The 26,582-nt window shown below is 40.1% G+C and overlaps 1 protein-coding gene across 1 annotated transcript in view; it reads right to left on the bottom strand.

Annotated features, from left to right (window-relative positions):
* The window catches only part of rtn4r (reticulon 4 receptor), a 69,633-nt gene that overhangs the window by 29,251 nt on the left and 13,800 nt on the right, over positions 1–26,582 (bottom strand). The gene's annotated exons all lie outside the window — the stretch shown is intronic.

The raw sequence follows: 26,582 nt of genomic DNA on the forward strand, positions 1-26,582 counted from the left end.
ATTTTGGCACATATTCTTTTGGCATAATTTTTAATAAACTTTTTAATTAAATAGATACAGGTAGTCCTTAACTACCTGTATATTTTTAGTGTTCGTAAACAATCGATTTATGAACATTCGGACAAACTAACAAATCAACGATTGTCCACCGACACAGGACGTATTACGTCACTACGTACGCTGGCAGCGATAGACCAATTAGAGAACATGACGCGAGGCTACGTCCGGCACACCTCCAGTAGGTACCGGTATAGGGTATATGCCGGTACTGTACTGCAGGTATGCTGTTAACCACATTTGTTTGGCTAAAGACCCCCGACAATGGCGTCAGCGAAGAGACACGCTTACGACCAGTTCCGATCAGTTCCGGTTGTTGTGGTTCACGTAAAGAAACCGGGGGGCTTTTTTCATGCTTCGCCATACCTCTTGATCTGTGACTCCATGCACGCCCATACCACCGCTTCAAAAAATAATGAAATAAAAACATAGTTAAAAAATAATGTTGGTATATTTTTTGAAATTTAAATATGTAGTACAACACAGTCCAACCACAGTCAGCTTTTTGCTTCCGTTAGCAACCATGCACCGGGAAATAATGTGCGCCGGTTAAAGTACAGAAATAAACTTGGTTATTTAGACTGCATCTTTATACAATGAGCCGAATGGTCCGCAAAATACGGTAACTTGAGGACTTTTAAATTTAATTGGCAACTAAAGCAATTAGTTTACATACTATAGTTATAGATATGCCCCTACCCTATAGCAAACACTACCACAGCCCTACACCTCTGCTTTATGCAAGTTATATCACTGTAGTTAAGGCTTATGCCTCCTACTTAGACACTACATAAAATAAGACAAGAATAACTTCCACCATGTCATTTATTGCTGGACAACAGATCTTCATTGTGCTTCTCCCATAGCTCAACATTGCAACAAAGCGCTGGCAGTACGGGGACACACTGCCCTGAAAATCACTGCAGCCAATGAGTTAATGTCTAAATCGTACATTTTTAAGATTTACACACTGCAGTGTTTACCTGTTATGAATAAATGGTGACTGGGAGACTGCCCTTTTCTTAACTGCTGCTGATAGCCGCTACCTCCCTCCACTCTCATACCACGTTAATGACAGGAAGTGAAACATGAAGTCAATTTTTTTTTTCTTAAGAACGAAGAAAAAAGTGGTATTAACCGTTTTACAATTATTTTCTGTTCCGGAACATTAAAAAAATCTAAAGTTTCCGTTTTTTTTCGTTTTTGTTCCATGAACCGGTTCAAAGCTCTGGTAGAAACAAATGCTCTTGCAATGGGGAAGCTGCTACTGCAGCTTTATGTCCACTAAAATCCAAACACAGTAACAAAGCTCACTATTAGATGACATTTCATACAGCAAAGTGCTCGTCAAGTTGTTATTCATGATGCTAGCTACAGAGCAGCTGAGCTGTGTGGTGACATGGTGAGTGTTCATTTGAAAGGGATGAAAGATATAGTGGTATGTATGGGCAGGGTCGTATGTTTTAATGACACCTTAATGATGGAGAACAACTGGACTGATTTCTAATAAAGCAAGTCAATGCATAACAGAAGAAGAAAATGATATGTACCACTAGAACAGTATGGGCAGGTGGCAACTAGTTTATTCAGTGTATGGTGGCTGGCAGATCTCATGCTGTGCTGGTGATTTTACATTGTCCAATTAATCACACGAGTAAGTCTTGATCCTTAATCTCCCAACCTTTGTTTACAGCATCTATTAAGTTACTGCAGCTAATGGTATGATACATGTATAATTTTCAACCTCATATACCCACAATTAGTTATCCATTATCTCAAACATTTAAATGCTTTTTGTTTCCTTTTGATAACTCATCACACACATTGTAGAAGGAACACAATGACATAATGCGCCAACAAGATCTGCAAAACAATTACCAAAAGGTAGAAGATGTCTTGAGAATAGCAGAAAATGAAAATAATAAAGAAAAAAAATGAACCGCTACCTAAATCTGGCCAGTGTTCTTGTAGATCCATCTATTTTGGATGTGTAGACAACCCTGGAGGTGTGTTGACCTGAAAAAGACAAACCTCTTCCTTCCTTTTATCTTTTGAGAACAATCCTGCAAGCTAATATATGAAGGCAAATAACAAAAGGCCTAGTTTTGCCATTCAACCGTGTGTTGTTGTTTTGTTTTTGTTTTTTTGTTAGAAAACTCACTAACATGAAGCTGTCAAAAAAGGATATGTTGGGATTTGTTATGCAATGAAAATTATTTTGAAAAATATGTAAATATCTGGAGAATGCAGTAATCTGTAGGAGTGGATATAGGTGGATGTAAAGTTGATTGTAAAGGACCATCCCTTGTCTCCTATGTTTCTTCGATTCTCTTTACTTGTGTTTCCAATCCAACGCAAAGTGTGGGAGAACTGCAGCCTTGGAAAGGTATTTAACGATGTCTGTTGAATCAAAATGTGTGTATATTAAAGTACAGGGGAGAATAGACACCTTCAAGCACACACAGGATATCTCATAGTCTTTCTCATAGTCTTGTCTCGATCTCTGTTGATTGCTTGCTTTAAAAAGAATAACAATTACTACAGCTTCTTGTCTGAGACTGAAACACCAGTGAAATGGAATTAGACTGAAATGTGAGGAGAATAATAAAGACACTTCATCTCAAACAAATGAAAACAAAAATCAAACAAAGGTCCTGATACTCAAAGAAAGGGAGGAAAAGCCCAAATAGCTGTGTATCCAGAGTCATTCTCACTAATATTATGTCAAGTTACAGCTCTGTGTGTTACGTAATCAAGCTATCCAAATGCTTTCATCAATAGCTGCTTTGAATCAGACTCCATAAGCAAGTTCTCAATCCTACTTATCGGTAAAAGGTGGGGCACAATCTAACTGGTGAATCTCTACAGTGCACCACAGCAAAGGCAGACTGTGAGTTTATGAGCTCTCTCCCATTTGGATTCCTCTTTCAGTTTCAATGGATAAGGCAGTAGGATAATGGGCTCTGCTACAGATACTGTCTTCAGGCACATTCACACTTTTACCTCACCTTGCCCCCAAAAAGGAATAAAAACGGCTGTAGCCTCACTGGTTTAATGAGCCCTCTTCAGAGATTTATATTGAGTGCTCCCTCCTTTGGAAGAATTGTGGAAGACTTGTGCATTATTTACCATCCACCTCAGCACCGATGTGCTCTTCGTAGACAAAGCAGCCTATTGCGAGAAAATGGATTTTTGTTGTTGTTGTTATTGTGAAGCTCAGATAAGTGGGATAGCAGAAGGGAATGATGAAGAAAAGAAAGGAGGGGAGAGAGAGCATCACCAACCAGTCATGCCGAGAATCAGTTAAATTTCTTCATTCTATCCAGCTTGCTGTCTTTTCCTCCTCCTCCTCCTCTTCCACCTTCTCCTTCTACCCCTCCTCCTCCTGCTCCTCCTCCTTACCATTGGCTTGATAAGGGCAGTTCTCTACATCCCAAGCCTACACAGATCAGTCACCTTTTTACTGGAAAGGTCGAGCTCCTGCCCAAAGCTCAGCTCAAGCTGGGAAGTCATCATTCCAGCTCTTTATCTCCCATGTGAGGGATGATCCTAGGCTGACTGCCATGACAGCCTGCCCCAATATGCCCTCTAACACCTCTTCTCCCTAACACATCCTTGGGCTAAATCCAGTGAAGCAGCTATCAAATACCTGTTACTGAAATGTAGAAAACCAAACATAATGACAATCTGTACACAACACTTATATACAGTTGAATGTGTGCATTGTTCTAATTATCACAATCCCCAAAGGACTGTAACAGTGCAACTGATGGTGCAATTTGCATGTCACTGCACTATGGGATGACCCATGTGACAAGAATCCTTCTTTTGCTCCATAAGTAATGAGTCATTCCAACCCTGGAGAAAAAACAATCTGCTGGTTTTAAACTGCATCTTTCAGCTGTTTCTTTTTCCCTCGAGCACCAGCTTGTAAACTCCTGGTGACTTGTAATATGAATGCCATTTCTAGTGCTTGTGCAAATGGGCCTGATAAGTCAGAATAATACAAATGCATTAGAGCAATTTCAGTGGCTACTTTAAGTTCATCCATGCATTGCCGAATAAGACGTAATGGTCTTACGTCTTATTCGTAGATGCACAACGCTTAAGTGTTTCCAGTGGTCAGAGGATATGAGAAACAATGCATTGACTACCTATTATCTGATTTTCAGGTAAAAACATTGATAGAAAAAAAGGATCTTATAAATCAAAGAAAGTATGTTAACAAAAATAGCTGTCCATTAACATTCATACCTTATCAGGAAAACTAAATACAGAAATATCCATTTTATTTAAATATTAAAAAAAAAAAAAAAGCCGACCTGAAAATTCAATTCTTTATACTATGCTATTAGTTTTTCCTCTAGCCTGCTTGTAATTTTTTCTTTTATTTATTAGATTTCTTCTTGCATGTATAGGCACAACATGTTTATGACTGTTATCATGCAGTCATCATTCAGTAATCACAGAGTGTCATCATCATCACTAGCTATTTTCCCCCTCTACACAAATCATTGATAAAGTTGAAACAGGAGGAAAACAATATAAACAGCACTTTAATGAAGCAGTTCAAATAAAAATGAATTATGTTAAATGTTGATGAGATGTTTTATTTATAAAACATCAGAAGGACAGTACATGTTTCTGAATTAGAGGGACCCAAGTGGAAGAATGAGGTTACAGGGAGAAGAGATCAAGAAGGTGGAGGATTTTAAGTACTTAGGGTCAACAGTCCAGAGCAATGGAGAGTCTGGAAAAGAGGTGAAGAAGTGTGTACAGGCAGGATGGAACGGGTGGAGGAAAGTGTCAGGTGTGACGGGTGATAGAAGAGCTTCAGCTAAAACGAATGGAAAGGTGTACAAAACTGTGGTGAGATTAGCGATGTCGTTTCATCTAGAGACAGTGTCACTGAAGAAAAGACAGGAGACAGAGCTGGAGGTAGCAGAGATGAAGATGCTGAGATTCTCTTTAGGAGTGACCAGGATGGATAGGACCAGGAATGAGTACATCAGAGGGACAGCACATGTTAGAGGTTTTGGAGATAAAGTCAGAGAGGCCAGACTGAGATGGTTTGCACATGTCCAGAGGAGAGATAGTGAATATATCGGTAAAAGGATGCTGAGTTTTGAACTGCCAGGCAGGAGGCCTAGAGGAAGACCGAAGAGGAGGTTTATGGATGTAGTGAAAGAGGACATGAAGGTAGTTGGTGTGAGAAAAGAGGATGCAGAAGACAGGGTTAGATGGAGGCAATTGATTCGCTGTGGCGACCCCTGAAGGGAAAAGCCGAAAGGAGAAGATGTTTCATTTATAAACTCATAGAACTTGATCCGGTGTTCTATAAAAAAGTAACTGAGGAAATTCTGATCTTTTATCTGTTACGTGTGTGAAAAAACAATGTCAAGATGAATGTCTGATTCTCATATTTTTCCTTTTTTTTCTTTTACTATAAACATAATCATGTCTATGCAAACACCACAATCATATTGCTGACTCAATGAGACTAATCCAGGAGGTGTGCTGTAAGAATCCATCAAACCTTTCACATGAGCTCACATTTATAATTAGCATCCTCTGATTGATCATTTGTGTTCAGTATATGGCATGTTGTTAGTTTACTGTCAGTGTGATGCATTTGTAGTATGTAATGGCTTGAACACGTGCCTCTTCACATAATGCATAACTTTGCAGATTGCAGGGGGGGATTCCTTCCGCTCTGAGAATCTATGGAGCACCTGAATCTAAAAAAATGTGTGTGCTGTATTTATATTCTGCTTATGGAAATGTTCATGTGAGTAGCCCCCACTTGATGGTGGGGACTTCAACCATTATGCAAATCTCTAACCCATCTTTACTGCCTACTCCTTACTCCCAATGCAGCTATCCGCCACTGTCATGCTGATTACCAGTGCATACTGATGTGAGAAATCATATTTCGAAATTCTCGAAGAACCCACCTTTGAGTGGCAATTAAAGTTGCTTGGCATGCTTTGAAACAACAGGACAAAGATGATAATTTTACTCTCCTCAGGGGAAAATCTATTTAGGTAAAAAGAAAACAATGGATCATGAGACACACGCTCCCCCCAGGAATAATAGCTTTAGGGTGAGCAGCAAGCATTAGTTACAGTACATACAGCTTCACATATATAGTGGCGCAGTCCTACAGGGCATCTAGAAAAGTCTGTGAATCAACTGAAGTGGTTAACAATAGATTATGTTTGCTCTTTCACTTTTGTTGGCTATATCTATGGTAAACTGCCTCCGGTAAAGTAGAGTAAACAAGAACAGGCTCTGTCTCTGCTGTGAGTAACACATCATGGTCCCACAGATTGTCATTAGTTTCACTAGCCAGCAGAAAGTAAGAAAGAGCCTTGTACCACAACAAACAGAAGAGAAATCGGTCATAAAGAGGAGCAACAAATCACAGTGTGTTTGAATTGCTTATTTACAATTACGCCAACGTAATTAACACCTTCAGAGATTGATCATCTTAGAACATCCATAAGACTGTGCATGGGGTTTTAAAAACACAACACTTTGCATTTCCAGACCGCGTCGGGAGATTATGGAGCTTCAGCCCTTTTTTAAGATCATGTCATGAAATTGATGATTAATGCATTACAGGCTTGGCTAAGATAAGACCTCAATTAGCTGCGTGGGCAAGGACCTTGACTATTTCTCCAATGACTAATCCATTGACTTTTATTATGATTAGCAAAAGCAGAATTATAATCTTGTGTTATGAGTGTCTTTACTGGCCCAAAAACAACTCATTCATATGCAGTTCAAAAGGCACGTCTGCTTGAAGTGGTACAATTCAATACTGCATGATAGTGGCTGCGTGGTTATTCGTTATTCGTGGTTATCCTAGTCCACCAACCTCTACCATTCCTGTGCTTTGGCAATATCAGTGGTAAAATTCATTTACTCTTAAATTAATTCATCCACTTTGTTAATATTGGCTTTAACCCCCAAGAGCAGCCTCTTGGGGGTTACAGTCCTTTCCAACCCACTAATTCTCTCGAGGAGGGATGTGGGCCTATTTGCTTAAACTGATATTAGTTTCCTACAAATTTCTAGCTCTAGCAGCATTGCCGAGGGAGTTTTGCTGAAGCCTATAATCTCCACATAACTCAAGAGCTGTCAAACTAATTTGGGCCTCAGCGTACTGCAACACAAAGAGGTTCCTTATCGAACTCTTAATAATTCACCACAAGCCATTGAAAACAGCCAAGGACGCTGCTTTCATCATTCAACTTTAGCTTGGTATAAAAACTTTTGGCCAAATATGTTTTGAGCTGTAATTGAATATTCAACTAAACATTAATGCATTAATAAACATTTCAAAGAGCAAAAAACTAATGTTACATTGAGAAATATAGACTTTTATTCTATTCTATTCTTTCAATTTATACAGATTGTGATATATTATCATTCATACGCCATTATACAATAAACAAATATCAAAGATCTATTGTGGACGGCCTTTCTGCAGTAAAACCCATCTTGCATGATACTGCAGTTTGCATCATTCACTCTCTGCAGGGGGAAACATAACGCACCATCTGTTCACCGATCCCCAGCAACAACAGACCAACCGACACAGCAGACAGACCCGCAGACAGAGAGAGGCACCACTCTTGCACCAGCAAAGAATTGTGGGAAAAAAGGAGGCAATAAAACAGATACAGGGCAGCTCATTGCAGGATGAAAGCACTCAGCAGCTGCTGGGATTTGATCAGGAGGTCTGAGTTGACACCATAAATGAAGAAATGATCCAAATTGAGGCAGACAAAGCAAAGGAACCACCATGCAGTGAAGACGAGAGACTCAGTAGCGAGACAGTGGGAGAACGGGAGACAATAGGTTGGGGCAAAAGAGGAAGAATAAGAATGAGGTAAAAAGAGAATGTAACCATCCTACAATGATAAAAACTCAACAGAGTACAAGCTCAGGAGAGAACAGATAAAAATATAACAGCTAGCATATCTTAAAATAAATAGCCTGGATAATGTGTTTGGTTTTCAGCAAGAATGGGCGGCAGTGGCTCAGCGGTAGAGCAGAGGTCTTGAAGACAGATCGCCCAGCCATCGGTGGATCGATTCCCGCTCCCGCCAGAACATCTCCGGAGTGTGAGCTGACGGTGGGAGGCGTCAGCTCACCTCCCAGCCACTGCCGAGGCGCCCTTGAGCAAGGCGCCGTCCCCCTTACAAGCTGCTCTATTGGGGCGCACTCCAGGAAGCTGCTGCCCGTCACTCAGGCTCCCGATGTACAGCTTGATGTGTGTTTGTATACTAACTGCATGATTACAGGCCCCCTTGTGTGCTGTGGTTGTTTCAGGGGCCTGTACATACATAGTGTGTGAAAAACTAACACAAAAAATGTAACAAATGTACACCTGAGTGACAAATGTAATTTCCCCTAGGGGATCAATAAAGTGTATCTTCTCTTATCTTAGAATGATAGAGAGAAAGGGAAGGAAGAAGAGAGGAAGATTTAGGGATCCAATAAATTCCTAATTTGATGCAAGACTTCCACACAACTCCCATCAATCAGAATTGTAAATAACCCAATGAATGTTATATCTGGATGAAGATTAATGTGGGTAGGTCACCACACACAAGCCCACAACCACACCAGTATGAACACACAAGTGAATCCACTGTCTGTAATATACCACTGAGAAATACACAAACACACACAGAAAATCTTAAGTGTAAAGGATGGGGGAGGTAAAAGATAAGATCCAATTGTTTAAATGTGTGTGGACATGTGAGAAAAGCTAACGCTTGCCCCCTAGTGTTCATCTGTCCCTTCAGAAGAATGCAATGCAGAGAAGACAATCTTTAAAAAAAATGTCTCTATAGATCCTTAGTGATGCTTCATTTTTATCTTAAAAAGTCAGCCAGCTGGGTAAGATTTATTAGTATGTCTTCTGTTTTGCATATTGTTTCAAGATTTTTCTTCCACATTCCAAAGTAGCCAAAATAATGATGCTCATTTTAGGAAATTGCTTAAACTTGCCTTTTGGAACAAGTACAAATATCTCACATCACTATTTGTTTCATTCTATGCTACCATTTACTGTAAGGGTCTTTTTGAAGCAACCATTTTAAATGTTTTTCACAATGTTCAATGAATAATTATCAGGTTCAGGTTTCTAAAAATAGTAAGGCAGAATTTGAATTTTCTTGTACTAATGATTGCACTCATAAGACAGACAGAAACATTTATTATCTAATTATTGAGCTAACTATTTAAATTATCTGAAAACTCCCTACCGAGCAATAATTCATAGATGCACTGGGTTAGCACTGGTTAGATGAACTAGGTTTCCAAATATGTAAATTAATAATAAATTAGTATGACCATAAAGTGGTACTGATAAAGTGTCAAACAAAATACAGAATGAGCAGTAGAAAGCTTCATAATGAGGGTGCATAAGCCTGTGGATCAACATCAAAGTAAGCACTACATTAGTAGAAAGATTCATTGTATGAAAAAACAATCTGACACTGTAAGGGGACCTTCTTTGGCTCTGGATATTTTTCAATTTGAATTGCCAGCAGCATACTTGATTTAATAATATTTAAAAATACAACACTGAAATGCCAGCACAAAGCAAATAGAGCAAATTCAACACATAGAATTACAGTAGGCCCAGTTTCTTTGCGGTTATTGCGTTCCAGGAACTACATAAGCTTAATGAATTCCGCATTAGAGTGATGAACTATTTATCTTATTATTTAGTTTAATTTAATTTAATACACTGTTATAATCCCTGAAGGGAAATTAAGAACGCACGCTCTAGTTTTTGTTTGTCAATCAAATCAAATCACATGCATGCATATTAGTGTGTACAGGCCCCTGTAATACACACACCACACACAAGGGGGCCTGTAGGCATGCAAGGGAGGTAGAGTGGCAGGCAGCTCCTTCTTGGTGCGCCTCAAATTAGCAATTTGTATAGGGGACGGCACCTTGCTCAAGGGTGCCTCGGCAGTGCTCCGGAGGTGAGGTTTAAACATTTGTGAGCCTTCCCCATACTGACATTAAACCACATTCTATCTGTACAACCTTTTCCCGCATGCTTATTGACTGTTTAAAGCATTTTTGTGTCTCATGTAAGTCCAAGACTCAAGAAGCCGAGTGCACTTCTGGATGCCGTCAGACAATAGAATGCGCGTACGGTATCATGTGACAGCCTACCAAAAATCTGCGATGAGCTGAAGTTGCGAGCTTTCCCGCGTGAATGCACAAGGGCACACTGTACAGTATTTCCATTCAATATTTGAGGCATAAGGAAAAGACTTTACACCATTTAATGGAAGTGGATCTCAATGAAGAGCTTAATAGGACTAGATCATAAACACAAAGCACATGAAAAGCAGAACTTAATAAGGCGTTACAAATATGTAACTGAACAAGTGACTTCCAAAACGCATGTAGGCATTTAGGAGTATCAGCTCTTCAGAGAACGGTCTGCAGGGCTTTGTCATTTCGGAGTTCATCTCCATTTTTTGTAACCTTTTCCAGCTGCCAAAAACACATATGTCTCTGTGTGAAAGGGCTTCTTGCAGAAAAATATTGCCCTGGGGTCATTGTTTTGAAGAATGTTATAGCATCTCTTTGTTTTGAACCATGTATTGTAGTTTGATTTCCCAAGCTCATTTCCCAATAGCCAGTGTTATAAAAGACAAATCACAACACAGTGATTTCAGCAGCTTTTGCTGTCATCTGCTCTACCTACTTATCAATAGTCGTTTTAAAAATATCACTGAGCAGTCTCACTGGCTTTAATCAAGGAAAATTCCAATTATCAAAAACTTGCAAAAAAATTAAGTGATTATATTAGCAAGCAAAATGACAAAAACCCGATAAACAGACCACTTAAGTACAAGGGACTGCCTTGAAACTATGAATTAACAATGTCCAGATTATAAACTTTAGCTAAAATGGTATTGCTTTCATCCATGGAAAAACAAAACAAAGCAAAACTGACTACCATTTGCCAAGCCACACAAACTTAAACAGAATAGGTAAAGTAAGGTGAGCTACCAGTCTAGCAAAGCACTGTCTTGGCCATCTGAAGTTATTATAGTTGATCATGCAAAGCTGTTTAAATCAATCCACTAGACTTTCAGAAAATTTCTTGAAAGGCTCCTCCAGTTTATTAAGCCTGTGGGGTGTGGTTAGTGCTATTCACATTCCAACAACCGTAGTTGGCTCCTCAACAATAGTTGATGGGGCTGCCATGGAGTGTCAAGGGGGGGGGGTGTCGTTGAAATGCGAGTTTCACCGAGCCTTTGTATACTAATGAGGTTCTTAGCATGAGACACATTACCTGGGTTAATCTGCACACATATTCTTTTTGGGAGTTGCGAAAGGACCTGATTGTAAATGGGTGAAAGGTGATGTCGCAGACCACCCCACCACCCACTGTTCAGAGATGGCTTCTTCACTTTGACATGGATGGCTTCTTTCATTCCTCTCTCAAATCATCTGCCTTCCCTGAAGTGAATAGCACTGACAAGACCAACCACCATCAAAACTCGAGAAGCCTCTTGGATAAGAGGTGAAATGTCTTCAAGAAACTTAAAGTCCAGTGGATTGATTTAAACAGCTTTGGATAACCATGACCTGTAAAACCTCTAACACGTGCTGTATATAAATATACACTAGAGCACATGTTAGAGGTTTGGAGATAAAATCAGAGAGGCCAGACTGAGATGGTTTGCACATGTCCAAAGGAGAGATAGTGAATGTATTGCCCTGTGCCCCTTGGGCCTGCCCCATGTGCCCTGGCGGTAGCTGCTGCTGCCTCCTCTGGGTCTCTGGTCTACATGATTCTCGGTGCACCAGTGGCTCTTCGGGTGATGGCTTCTGGGTGCTCCTGGCTGACGGAGTTGGGGGTACTCAGCTACAATGGCCCTGTTGGGTTCTAGTAGCCTATCTGGGCGTTTGTTTCCATCACACATGCATGTTGGGTCAGGGCTTACCAGCTACTGTCGAGTCCAATTATTGAGAACCATTGGGTCCCGTCAGAATGTGATGAGTCTCTCTTCAGACATCACAGTCTTATGCCCTCTATCGTCCTCCTACACTGGTTTTCTCTGGTGGTCTATTCTATACTGTCAGGACCTCCACTAATCTGGTGTTTTGTAACATTGGTATTAAGGTATCAGTTCTAAGATATGATAAAACAGCCTAAATCTTTTTCACTCCAGCAGAACTTCCTGTCTATCCACTACCTTGTTTCTGTTTTCTCTCCCTGTCTCCTTTTGCTTCCCCCCTTAACGCACAGAGGTGCAGCACTTACCTCTCTGGCTCACAATAGGACATTCTTATAAAGAATGACAATTTAGTTCCCAAAGAGGACTGGTGATGCACATGCACACATTAAAATATATAAAAGATCTTAATGCAAGACTAAAATAAGCATTGATCTCATAAAATGTTGACCCCCTTTTATGGGGTTAAACTATGAGAGTACATGCAGACAAGACAAAAAAAAAGGGAAAAGCTGAAAGGAGAAAAAGATATACACACACACACACACACACACACACACACACACACACACACACACACACACACACACACACACACACACACACACACACACACACACACACACACACACACACACACACTCACTCACACAGTGCACCCTTGTTCTTTGCAACTAATGCGTTCCAGGAACTACACGCGATTAATGAATTCTGCGATATATAGCAATGAACTATTTCTCTTATTATTTACGGTAATTTAAACGTTTATGACTCTCCCCATGCTAATATTGAAGCACATTCTATCTGTATTACCTTTTCCCCCACTGTTATTGACTCTTTAAAGCACTTTTGTGTCTCACATAAGTCCGAGACTCACGGAATCAAGCGCACTTCCGGATGCCATCAGCCAATAGAATGCGCGTACGGTATCACGTGACTGCCTACCAAAAATCCGCAATGAGGTGAAGTTGCGAGCTTTGATACGCGAATGTGTGAGAGCACACTGTACATATACACATTATATATATATATATATATATATATATATATATATATATACATATACTTATATATATATATATAATTTATTTATTTATTTATTTATTTATTTTTTCTGCCCCATCCTCCAAAACCATATACTACCAGGAAATCTTTTTGAAAGGTGCTTTCAATTAAATCATCACTTTAAAGATCAGAGGCAAGGTCACCTGTTCAAGCCTGCTCCGAAAGAGCTTATACTATCTTGTGAGAGATGAAAATGGACACACTCCCCAAAAATAGAGTCGGTGAAGCATCTGGTCATCAGAAAAAAAGTTGACAGCCTAAGAGATGAGATCACATCAATCATGTGAACTATTATAGCTAATCTGTGGGTGGGGAAGAAATAGGAATCGAAAACTGGCGACTCCTTACAAAGGACCCAACTAAACAGCAGCTTCATCTCTTGTATTTTTACATTGAGGCGAGGATGTCATTTTGCCCTCAAGAGATTTTGGTGTTTCATTGCTACTTTTATTATGAACAAAACATTTTTGGAACTGTTTTTCCTTTTCCACTCTGTGATTTGCTCATACTTCCATAAAATGTCCACATTTGTGAATACAAAAGAAAGATGCCGTTCGATCCCCACCCCATTCATTTTCTACTTTCCCTTATCACTCTCATTTTCTCATTTCATTTCTGCCACAACAAACTTAGCAAAATATGATGTGTGATGAACTCTGGCATCAGGCTCCCCAGGGTACTTCAGAGCAGGTGAGTCACTGCAGCAGCAGCTGCTGGGCTATGGTACCTGTTGACTACAAATGTCAACCAAAACCAAGTACTTGTTGGTGAGCTACTTTGAAGCATGCTGTTTTTGTGTTCCTCTGGAATCCTGGAACTTGTTGTAGAATGTTGTTTTTCTGGTATAAATGTATTAAGATTAGTTTCCACTCTTCAAACCTCTGATCTATTGCTTAAAGTTTCATTCATTTCATTGACATTTTCAGTCCAACATCAAACCATACAGCAAAATATGGCCTTTTTGTTTTTATACTTCATACTTTTATTTTGCTGTAAAAATTAATATTACTATATATTAATACAGTAGCTACAATTAAAAAACAAAACAAAAACATACAGCTTCTACACTAACTTTGCTATTTGCGTTTGCTCTTTGTGTACGTGCTGAACAGGATTCTGTGCGAGCTTGGTGTTGTGATCTATAAGCTTCAACATGATCTTTTAGAAATGAATCAAAAAATCAATAAAAGAAAAAAAAACCTGATTAACTCACCAAAATTAATTCAAGCTCTAAAAAAATTGTCATTATAGAGCTTGAAAGAGAAAGGAACTGCCAGCTGATACTACGGATTGAAAATAAATCATATTATTTAAATGTAAATTCAAAAGTTTAAAAACAGACATGTATGAATCCCTTGATGCTTCTGAAAAATGTGTCCATGCAAATTAAAATAAAGTGTTCAGAGATACTAAACATGTGCAAGGTTTAGCATTCCCTAAAACCTACATTTCAGTTTATATGAAACACCTACAGTATGTTTAAATTATTTTACTCAAACAAAACAGATCTTGGATCTATCCACTAGCTTTGGAAAGTGGAAAACAGACAACAGACACCGATTTTTGTCTCTACGTCTGATAAATGTTGAGAGCACATCTGTCAATAACATTATGATTCAAAGGCTGCTCTCAGGGGCTCTCACACTGTTAATAAAAGAGAAAAAGAAAAAAAACATCCTTTAATCTTTATCTCTTTCAAAATTTAGTTCTTCCTTTTTTTTGGACAACATCCACCCTTCCAAGTGGTACCCAAGGCAATTTGTTAAAAACATAACTGACAAAGACAGTTAAAAAAAAAAAAAAAAAAAACCCAACTATCTTGCAAAGGAATTTTGGGGGGAGAAAATACCTTTATCCAAGTCCACTACAAATGAAGTTGGTTCTTACTGTACATCATCACTATGTACCTACTGTCTACCAATAAGTCAGATAAGCAAACAAAACAAAGCTATTTCATCTCTTAAATGGGGATAAATATCAAAGTAGTCATAAACTGTGGTGAGTAATAATTTCAAGTGATAATTTTTATTTTCAGTTTTAATATTTTGTTTCTCTTAATATACTTAGCCATCTGTCTGGTCACTTGTGTTACCATCAGTTATTAACAACTGTTGTGACTTTATTTGAAGGATGTGATTTGCTACATAAATATTCATAAGTTAATAATTCATGCCAGACAGTTCATCTGATGTATGTTAAACATGGAGTTAAAAGAATATTTATGTATTTTATTTCATAGTATTTTTATTAGGAAAAGGGGAATAAGTTAGGAGCTAAAAATTTAAATTGATTACTTGTTTATGGCGGTCTGACTTCAGTGACGCACGAGGTGCAGAGAAAAAAAAAAACAGTAGAAGAAGAATCATTGTTAGCAGGCAAGCTAAGAAGCCTCAGTTGTTTTGGGAGACGTACAACCCTTGTTGTTGATCCAGTAAAGAAAGCCGCCTCAGTACAAGGACAGAGTCTCGTCTCATCATTTTGTGGAGTCTAATTCATTACATTTTTTGGTGCCGAAACCCGGGAGTGGGATAAGCTACAAGACATGGCAGACGACGACGCTGAAACGCGACCGGACTTCGGAGAACGTGTTGAAAAGTTTAAACGGAAACGTCGGACAATACGGAGTTCAACTACAAGGCTGTTGAATCAGATGAACGCTGAATTATTAAGGGATATTATTAAGGGATGATTTAGATACGGATCATGTAAGGGAGATGCTGGCTGTGTTGTCAGCAAAGGAGGACAGCTTGAGCCTGCTTGATCGGGAAATTGAGGAGTTCACTTCTCTGGACGACGTGGAGGCAGAAACATAACTCACAGAGGAATATAAGGACCTTATCATAGGGATGAAATCACGAGCTCACAGGATGCTAAGGGCTCATGAAACTGTGAGTAACGCAAACTTCCTGCCTGCTCGTCTAAGTGATGCAAGTGCAAACTCGGCCGGATCTCATCACAGCAATCACTCAGTAAAGTTGCCAAAGCTGATGATTGAGAAGTTTAATGGAGATGTAAGTTTGTGGCAGGAATTTTGGAGCCACTATGAAACTGCTATTCACGGCAATTATGGTCTTTGTAAGAGAGAAAAGTTTACCTACCTGAAAACGTAGTTGCAAAGGCAGTAGCAGGACTCACACTCTCAGATGATAACTATGATGCTGCAGTTAATATACTCCAAAACAGATTTGGAAGGAAGGATCTCATTGTAAATGCACACATGACAAAGCTACTGAATCTCACTCCTGTGAAAAAATCCTCTGACGTCAGTGCATTGAGACAGCTATATGATGAAAGTGAAATTCAAACCAGGAGTATGGAGTCACTCGGAGTAGTATCAGATACTTATGGAAGCATGCTATGCCCAATACTACTGCAAATGATGCCGGAGGACATAGCTCTTGAATATAGCCGTCAAAAGGGAGAAAATGATGAATGGAGGGTACCTGATGTTCTAAGGTTCCTGCAGAAGGAAGTTCAGAGCCGAGAGAGAGCCTTGCAAATGATGAGATCATACAATCAAAAAGAAAGCCAGCCCACACATAAGCCATGGAATAAATCGCACTTCTCCAGCGACATGAAACTCAGGAAACCGAGCATGGCACCTGCAGCTGCGCTACATACAGCTACCCAAAAGACACAAAACCGCCTGTTCTGTGAAAGCACTGAGCACGGACCAGAAAAATGTCCAAACCATGATGTCGCTGCCCGCAAAGACAAACTGAAATGGCTAGGCAGATGCTTTATCTGCTTGGGACCTAAACACATTGCAAGGTTCTGCAGATTAAAGGGCATGCCATGTGCTACATGTGGAGGCAGACATCATGTAGCCATCTGTGAGGGGAACGAAGTGCGCACACCTGCAGCTCCAGAAAACACAGACGCGGTCATTTCTTCAGTCATTCCCCAAGTTGAACAGACCAAAACTGGCTGTGAGAACACTGTATTATTACAAACTGCCAAGGCACGGGTGATAGGTCCCACTGGTCGAAAGATTGTTCGTTGCTTGCTGGATGGAGGAAGTCAAAGAAGCTTTGTGCACGGGAATGTAGTGAAAGCATTAAAGCTACCCATCATCAGGCAGGGGACCTTCAACCTACATACCTTTGGCTCCTCCACCTTTGGCTCCTCCGCTCCGACTACAGTGAAGCGCAATATTGTGAAACTCAATTTGGAGAATATCTGGGATTAGCGGCAGAGTATTGAGATAGAGGCAGTAGTAACACTGTAAGTTTGCACGGCTGTTTTGAAGGTTCCTGGTGAGCACATTACAAACTGAGATGAAGTGGAGGGGTCTACTACTCGCTGATTTTCCTGGAGATGAAAAACCCAAACTTTCTCTGCTAATTGGCTCTGATTACTATTGGAAGATAGTAACTGGACATGTAGACAGACTGACAGAGAGCTTGGTGGCGCTAGAGACCACATTTGGATGGGCAGTGCAGGGCCCAGTAGCAGTGTCCAGCATGACAGAGACGACATGCACGCAGATCCAGCTAAGTGAGGCTGCGCAGATTGATGAGCAGCTACATGCATTCTGGGAGCTGGAATCACTGGGCATCGTAAATGAAAAGACAGAGAGCCCAGAAGAAACAGAACCTCTGCAGAGGTTTGAAGAAACTTCCGTCTACAAAGATGGGCGTAATCAGGTGGAGCTGCCATGGCGACACGATCATCCTCCGCTCCAGAACAACTACCGCATTGCTAAGAAAAGGCTGGAAAGTTTGAAGGTGAAACTTAAGAAAGATGTTACGTTTTTCAGCAGATACAATGATGTGGTGGAGGACTATATAAGACAGGGAATGGCTGAGCATGTGCCGAGCGATCATACACCAGTACCTGGCAGTGAGACTTACTACCTAGCTCACCATGCTGTATTGAGAGAGGATAAGGTGACAACAAAATTGCGAGTCGTGTTTGATGTTTCGTTCCATGAAGATGGAAGTCCATCTTTAAATGACTGTCTATTAACAGGTCCCAACATGAATCCGGATTTGATGAGTGTCTTGATTAAATTCAGGCTGCATGAAATTGCATACATGGCAGATATCAAAAGGGCGTTTCTGCAGATATCACTGTCAGAACAAGACCGAGATGCAGTAAGTTGTCTGTGGACGACAGGCCCACCATCTGAGGAGAAGGATGAAAATCTGCACGTGTTATGGATGACAAGAGTGGTTTTTGGAGCATATTCAAGTCCATTCTTACTTGCAGCCACCATAAGGAAACACCTGAAGCGATATGAGATATGAGTCCGAATACCCACAGGTGGTGAAGAATCTCAAAACCTCACTTTATGTGGATGACTTATGACTTATGATTATTGCAAGTTCAAAGGAGGTGTTAGAGGCACACTCAGTGACAATTAAAGTGAAGAACATCATGGCTGCTGCAGGTATGGACCTTTGTAAATGGATGACCAACTCCCCTGAGTTCAAGGAAAAATGGCAGGAGAGCCACATGGACTGTGCTATACAGCCAGAGACGCACGGGTCAGTTCTGAAGGTTCTGGGCTTAGTGTGGCAGCCAGCAACTGACGAATTTGTGTTCGACATCAGGAAATTGCTCTTGACCTTAAGTGAAAGGCAGAACACAAAGAGGAGTGTCTTGCAATCATCTGCTCGCATATTTGATCCTTTAGGATTTTTGACCCCTTTCACAATCAGGATAAAGTGCATGTTCCAGGAAATGTGGGAGAGGGGGCTCAGATGGGATGAGGAACTGCCACCTGATCTAGCAAGAAAATGGCGGCAGTGGTGTTCAGAACTCCCTCAACTACACCAACTGTCAATCCCAATGTGGTACAGAACAGATATGCAGTCACAAAACAGCCACAAGTTAAAGCTACATGTGTTCTGTGATGCGAGCAAAAGGGCTTGCAGTGCAGTTGCTTAAATCCAGGGAGAAACAAGGGATGGAGAAATGACTGTTAGTCTAGTTGCATCCAAGTCCAGAGTCGCCCCACTCAAGAGGATGACACTCCCTCGTCTGGAGTTAATGGGAGCTGTAAAAGGAGCCAGACTAGGGGGCACTCTCATGAAGTTACTGAAAATAGACAGAAATGCAACTCAACTATGGACAGACAAAATTTCCTGTTGGCCTTGAAAAGGTTCACCTCAAGGAGAGGATTATGCAAGGTGATCTACTCCGACAACTCAAGAACATTCAAAAGAGCTGACAAGGACTTAAAAGAATTATGGGAAAGCATCAAAGATCCACAGCTGTTAAGAGTTTTTGTCAGAAAAGGGCATCACCTGGCATTTCATAGCTGACAGAGCGGCATGGTGGGGAGGATTTTGGGACAGACTTGTGTAGTCTGCTAAAGTTATCCTAAGAAAGGTACTTGGGAGAGCTAATCTAAGTTTTGAAAAAATGTGCACCATTCTGACGGAAGCTGAAGCGGTGATAAACTCAAGGCCGATAACCTATGAGCACAATGAGGTAAATGAACCACAGCCGCTGACACCTGCTCACTTTCTAGTGGGCCAGAGACTCACTAGCCTTCCTCCAAAATCATTTCCGGCGGATCCACACCATCCATCAGTGAACAAGGAGGAGATGACTCGGAGATGGAGGTATAGACAAAGACTCATGATCAGCTTCTGGAACAGCTGGCGAAAGGAATACCTGTTAGACTTAAAATCAGCTCATCACTGCAAGACGCCACAGCCTTCCCAGCTGAACGTGGGGGGTGTTATTCTCATCGGGGAGGATAACACACCAAGGCAGTCCTGGAAACTAGGAAGAGTTGAGGAATTGTTTCCAGGTTGTGATGGACTTGTGCGCTCATGTGCAGTTCGCACTACTTCAGGGTCTGTTTTACATAGACCAGTTCAGTTGTTATATTCTCTGGAGATTTAGATGATACATAGGTCATTGAGGGGGAGGATGTTGTGACTTTATTTGAAGGATGTGATTTGCTACATAAATATTCATAAGTTAATAATTCATGCCAGACAGTTCATCTGATATATGTTAAATATGTAGTTAAAATAATATTTATGTATTTTATTTCATAGTATTTTTATTAGGAAAGTGGAATAAGTTAGGAGATAAAAACTGAAATTGATTACTTGTTTATGGCGGTCGGATTTCAGTGATGCACGAGGTGCAGAGAAAAAAAACAAAACAGAAACAACAGTTGCCTGCTGTTGTTAGCAGGCAAGCTAAGAAGCCTCAGTTATTTTGGGAGACGTACAACCCTTTTTTTTTATTAAGTAAAGAAAGCTGCCTCAATACAAGGACAGAGTCTCGTCTCGTCTCATCATTTTGTGGAGTTTAATTCATTACAACGACTGTATATTGTGGGAGATAAAGCCCTTCCACTGTAGTTCAGTAAGATCTACAGGGTTTACCCAGGTGGAGACAGTTGGAGGGCGGTTCACAGCAGAAACAACCTCTGCTAAGTGATTCCAAGCACTGTGTTGGGAAAACACAACTGCATAGAAAAAAAATTGTGTGGGAGGCACCATTACAAGAAAGTGAATTCTAAACTTGCAGACCCCTGGAAAGTAGAAAAGAAGAGACAAAGATCCAGAGGGCAGCATTAGTATGCATCCCCTCTCCTTGTCTGCTTTCCTCAGTTCCCAGAGATCTCTACTGCAGTCTGATCTTCTGTGCCATCATCAGCCCTGCAACAACATCTGCCAAGATTCTCTATTCCCTGTTTTATCCTAAACATGCTATGTCAGTGACAGCAACGCCATGTGGGGAAAGAAAAGTAGAAATCTTTTCTTCAGAAGGAGCTGTGACACTCAGTCTCTAACTTCAAGCTGCAAGCTGGCCCTAAAGAGAAGAGAGGAGAATGTAATGCTCCTGCCGATGGGAGATGGTAACAATTTACGGTTTTGAGATACAAATACAGAAGGCAAAGATATTTTCAAAAACTCTCAAGGCAGATGAAACATAAAAGGAGCTGGGGTGACAGGATTTTATCTTGTTGCCACAAAAGTAAATGCATGTCTTATCGTGGAGTGACCTGAACATCCCACAAGACTGTGCTTACCTAATGGTATATGGTCTTTGTTTAAAACTGCTCTTTGGTATTCAAAAACAAGTTCCACTTGGTTTAACTCTTTCCAAAATCTACAGCCCATTTACAATGGCAGCATTGCCTCATCAGAATCTAGTTTTTGTTAAACAGAGAGCAGAACAGGGAACAGCTGCAACTCCAGACTGCAATAAACAGTTTGGAGTTTTTCTTGGCATTAAATAGTCCTTAAAGCTGTGACACGGGGTGTTTGACAAGCCCATCTAATGAACCTATGATATGTGAAAGAACACCTGGCAGGTGAAAGAACACCAGCACCTGAAAGAGGCACTAAAAACGTGTGGATATGCTTACTGGACCTTCGTGAAAGCTCACACAAGATCCAGAAAGGAGAACAACCCAGTGAGGACGGAAGAGAGCAAGCGCAATGGTATAGTGATCCCGTATGTGTCTGGAGTGTCTGAAAAGCTGAAGAGGATCTTTAACAAACACAAGGTCCCTGTGTATTTTAAGCCGGGAAACACCCTCCGACAAAGACTGGTCCACCCAAAAGACCCCACACCACAAAGTCAGAAGAGCAATCTGGTGTATGCAGTTAAATGCAGCGAGGAATGCTCAGATGTCTACATAGGGGAAACCAAACAACCACTACACAGACGCATGGCACAACACAGAAGAGCCAACACATCAGGGCAGGACACGGCAGTCTTCCTTCACCTCAAGGAAGAGGGACACTCATTTCAGGACACAGATGTTCAGATCCTGGACAGGGAAGATAAATGGTTTGAGAGAGGAGTGAAAGAGGCCATCCACATCAAAGTGGGGAAGCCATCTCTGAATAGAGGGGGTGGTCTGCAATATCACCTTTCTCCCATTTATAATCATGTCCTTTCGAAACTCCCAAAAAGATTGTCTCAGCGGATTGACCCAGGTGATGGGTCTCATGCTAATGACTCTCATTAGCATACAAAGGTGTAACTCACATCTGAACGACCTCCTTTGACACCCCCACCAACAAACGTTGAAGAGCCAGACGGGTTTAGCGACGGTCGTTGGAATGTGAAAAACACTGACCACACCCCACAGGGTTTATAAGCTTGTTGGATGTTTGTTGGATGAGAGATGAAACGGCTTCAAGAACTTTATTAACGTCCAGTGGATCGACTCAACAGCTTTTGGATAACCATGACCTGGATGACTGAGAAACTACACAGACATGTATATGTATGTATGCATGTATGTGTGTGTGTGTGTGTGTGTGTGTGTGTGTGTGTGTGTGTGTGTGTGTGTGTGTGTGTGTACACAAACATATAACTCAATGTTTCATTTAGCAGGCTGTGCCATTTAATTATTGAACATGAAACTAATTTGCATCTTATATCTTTTATTCTGTTGCTGTCAAGATCTACAAGAGTGCATTAGTTTTAAATAATAAGATGACTGAAAAATAAGCATTTTTTTTTTGTCATAACAAAATCAGAATGGATTAGTGAGGAAATATGACCTGAGATGGTGCAGTTAATGAGTGTTTTTCTTGTCTTCCAAATCAATGTTTCCAACCTGAATGACCTCTTTTTTCCCTTCCTTCTCTCCTTCCTTTGTGTCTAGGATATTTTAGTTTCATTTCAGTTGCTTTGCATTTTAATTTGTGTTGGCATCCTTGAAATTAAAGGAAGATAAAAGGAAGACTGGTACTATGTTAATATCTCTTTGAAGATAGAGTCAATCTGGCAACAAAATGCCTAGCCCTATTTTCCCTTCCATTTCCCCTCTTCCTGTATTCAGCACAGTGGATAAGAGATAAATGCAGACTCAGCTTAGCAAAAGCTTACCTTAGGTGGAGTGACTCTTAAAGCCCCCTGCTTTCATCTTGCTCCTTGTGGCAGAAATCAGCCTTTGTTTTGTCTTTTTAATCTACATTAGAAAACTGAATATTTATCTATGTAATTTCATTTTATACATACATCCCTCCCTGAAGTGAGACACAGGCTGTTCCTGCTTGGATGGATTTTTGACAGTTGGAAACAGTAGTCAGACCTGATAAATTATATAAAGCAGCATGTGAATTAAAGTTCACTTGATTTTAAGCACAGTATTCACTCAGAATGTACTTTAGATATCAAATGCAATAATGCATAATGACATATGGCTGATACAGATGCAATGCAGATTAATGAGAGAACATGCATATTGTTTTGTCATAAGTAGTTTGTTTTGTCATAAGTAGTGATGGCAATTTCAGCTAATTTAAATACTCAGTTTAATGTATAACAATGTGTGGAATAGAAATGTTATGTAAGCACCGTATTGTAGAAACTAATCTTTGTTGAGTAGAAATAAAAATAGCATTAAACATAAATAATGTCAAGCAAAAGTATGTGGAAACCAGATTGTATCTCCTTCTAACACTGAGTATACATAGATTAATCTACATGTTTGCATATTATATAGAAACAATATTAGAGACTTAGTGCTCACAGACTGAAGGCTGTCGCCAAGAAACGTCTCTCAAATAATGGCTGCATGTTAATGGCAGCTGTGTGTGGTGGTAAATATTTTGCACATCCTTAATGCATTTAGTCTGCATCATCCTCCATTAGAGCTGCGTGCCGTGGAAAAGCTTAAAGTAGAAACAACTCAGTACATTGTTGTACAACTCAGTCAGTTTTACATTAATTCCGATTATGTAATGTACAATTTTTCACAAGTTTTACTTATTAGAATTACCCACAGAGTCAGAGCAGACAATGCAATACGTGTAAGTTTTGACAAAAGCAGCATCTGTTTACCCTCGAAAACTGATGTTACATTACTTCTTCTAGTAACTCATTCCAGGGTTTGCATGTAGCTTTGAATTTTGTCATCATCTATCTTGTGAATAAATTGCAAATGCTGCACAAATGCATTGATCTGGATATTGATCTACTATCAAAGGTCAAATTTGGTGCTCTACCTGTCTATTAAGCAAACACATTTTTATTCTCAAATCTTTGCTTTATGACAAACATTTTTTATAGGATCTTTTTGGAGAAATGTGGGTAAAGTCTGAGAAGACTGCAATAGATTTTGCACCAGAACCTCCATATCGTCTTGTCTCAGCTCTGGTGACAACGTAATGCTATGACTTTAATACCCAGTTAATTATTCTCATCTTGACCTACCGGTAAATTGAGCCCTGCTGCCACCCATGATTCTGTTATCTGTGCAAAATAGATTAGCATGTGCCCCAATTAATGGCTTTAATTAGACTTAAATGGAGATGATTCCCTTGCTAAGTGGATAAGGAGTTGATTGTGTAATACTGTCCCAATATGCTCAGCACCAGTTGTATCTCATTGACAAGGTGGCACAGAGGGGACAGCGGTAGAGGGCGGACTGTATAAACCCATTCAGTAATAAAGAAGGTATCAAATACTCCAGAGCCATATCAAGCAGTACTCACTCACTGCTCTGATATGAGGAGGACATAATTAGAGTGCTGCTGTATTGACAGAGGAATCCTTCTGGAGGATCTGTTTCAATGTCGACTACATAAAAGCGAGTAAGTTTCCAAACGAGGAGACAAAACATCAGCAGGGCCTATTGTTAGTGAAGGGTGGGGGACTATATTATGACATATTCCTGTCATAATAAAATAAACACATTTATAGGAAGAGTGCGCAGAAACAGAATGTGTTTACAGTAGAAGCTTATTTCAGTTTTTGAATTGGGAAAGGTGTCAATACAAAAGAAAAACTATTATCTCAGTTTTGCTTGACAACGATGACACTGGTTCCCAGAGAGAGTTACGGCTGTTGGAGAGAACCAGTGTTTAATATGTTTATCAGGAGGCCCCAGACCACAGGCAAGGCGCTGTTCCAGCAGATGAAGGAAGCAGAAAATGCATGGAATGCATTAAAATTCCACATTTCTTGTTGACATTTTTTAAGATAAAACAAAACAAGTCAGTCATCAAAAACAAAGCGTTATCTCTGTGTCTCTCAATGACCGCCCCTTCACTTCACACTCCATTTCCTGTCTGCAGATGGCTACACTTAGAGGAAATGGGATTAGGGCCAGAAGTTCTGTTTACAGTGACGAAAAGCAAGCAGACCATCTGAACTATCTGACATGTTCTGTCAGTCTGTTTAACACGCACCTTATTATTTAGTATTTCAGAATTTCACAGTACGCCTGCTTGCTTAGCTGTTTGCCTTACACTGAACATGTGCCAAAATGTTTAGACTCAAATAAACTGCACCCCAGTTAAAATCCCAACAACATTAACACACATAATGTGCATAAAATTTCAAACTTTTGGGATTCACTGTGTAACCTCTACGCTCCATTTCTGTGGTTTCAAATAGGTTAAAAAAAAAAAAAGCAATTTAAAATTAAATTAAATGCAGAATAAAAGAAATGCAGAACAAATAATTAATTATATTAGTTAACATTTTGCCAGAGCAGGAAGTAATGGGAAGAAGTGGAACAAATCGAAACTTTGATTTGATGATTAGATTCACATGGACACAAACAGCAATCTCTGGGGTGAGGCTCTGGAAGTATTTGACTCATCCATTAAACTTCCTTTTCACGCACACTTTGTCACTATACTGCATCCCCCAACTTCTTTCTGTCTGTGACAATTACTGGAGACGCTTTGCTTCCACAGATGGCCCACAACCCTCAGGTTTTTGGGGAAAAGTGTCTGCAATGAAAACCATGCATATTCAGTAAATGAGGTCAGTTTTGGGAAGTGAGACCTACAAAGTCCATATGAGTAAACCGTATCTCATTTCATCCGCTATTCTGCACTAAAATTTCCAGTCTGCAGTCCCTCCATTTGCTGAGTAATGTCTTGCTGGGGCAATGGTGAGGTGCAGTGCTCTCACTGAAGGAAGCTAATGGCTGTTTATGGTTTCTAATGCATTATGCTATAGCTTTTGAAATAACAGGTCTCTATTACGACAATGTGTGCAGATGGAATCCATTGACAGGAAACACAGTGATACCGCAAGTGACCTCCTAGAATTTCTAAATGTTTGTCTCGACGTAGCAATGTAATGGAATTGCCCTACTACATGAAATGTTCCACTTAAAGTAGAGTATATCAGGCACAACAACAAAGTTTATATATGGTGCAGAAAAAAGGCTCATCGCTCTTAATGTATATATGACTCCATATTAAGCTGACAGATGGGATGGGAATATTCTGTCAAAAAAGCTCTCAGTCCTCCTCTCCTCTAAAACGTCGCTCCCCATAGGGCAATTATCCATCAAGTATAAATCAATCAAAAAATGACAGGTTGCTCTTTAAATGTATAATTTCTTTGAGTACCATCCATCATAAATGATAGCATGATAGAAGAGACCTCAAACAAAATCTCTGTGGAAATGTTTTATAGTATGAACTCTGTTCTATGACTTCTATAGAAATATTCTATTTAATTGAGTTACAGATATACCTCAGTTCTCATTGCAAT

The sequence above is a fragment of the Antennarius striatus genome, chromosome 3 (genome assembly GCF_040054535.1).
Source record: "Antennarius striatus isolate MH-2024 chromosome 3, ASM4005453v1, whole genome shotgun sequence".
NCBI lineage: Eukaryota > Metazoa > Chordata > Actinopteri > Lophiiformes > Antennariidae > Antennarius > Antennarius striatus.